This window comes from Haliaeetus leucocephalus, unplaced genomic scaffold (genome assembly GCF_000737465.1).
Source record: "Haliaeetus leucocephalus isolate CR32 unplaced genomic scaffold, Haliaeetus_leucocephalus-4.0 Scaffold328, whole genome shotgun sequence".
In the NCBI taxonomy this organism is placed as follows: Eukaryota; Metazoa; Chordata; class Aves; order Accipitriformes; family Accipitridae; genus Haliaeetus; species Haliaeetus leucocephalus.
Window position 1 is genome coordinate 208,407 of NW_010972764.1, and position 433 is coordinate 208,839.

A 433-nucleotide genomic window follows, 5' to 3' on the forward strand; every position below is an offset into this window, starting at 1 on the left:
TGGCGCCCGCCGAGCCCCCTCCTCCCGCCCGAGGAGCTTCCCAACCCTCCCGGCGTCCCTCCCGGCCCCGGGCGCGCATGCGCGGGAGGACGGGCGCGCCGGAGCGGGGGAAGCCCGCCCAACGCCCTTCGCGCCCCGCCCCGCCCGCCTTCCCACCGCTCTCGGCGGGCCTGGCCCCGCCCCCTCCCGGGGCGGCCAGCGCGCATGTGCGGTTGCCAGGGCGGCCGTCTCCAGTGAAGGTTTAAAATCTGCGGGGCATGCGCAGTGCTGGTTCTGGCCCTGGCGAGGGGGACGCCACATTGGAACGGCGAGGGGGAGCCGCTGCGGGCAGCGCCGGGCCGGGTACAGTTCGCGCCGTCTCCGCTCCTCCCGAGCCGCGCTCGCCTCGCCCGGCTCTGCTCCCCCCCGCTTCTCCGGCCGCCCTCCCGCCCTC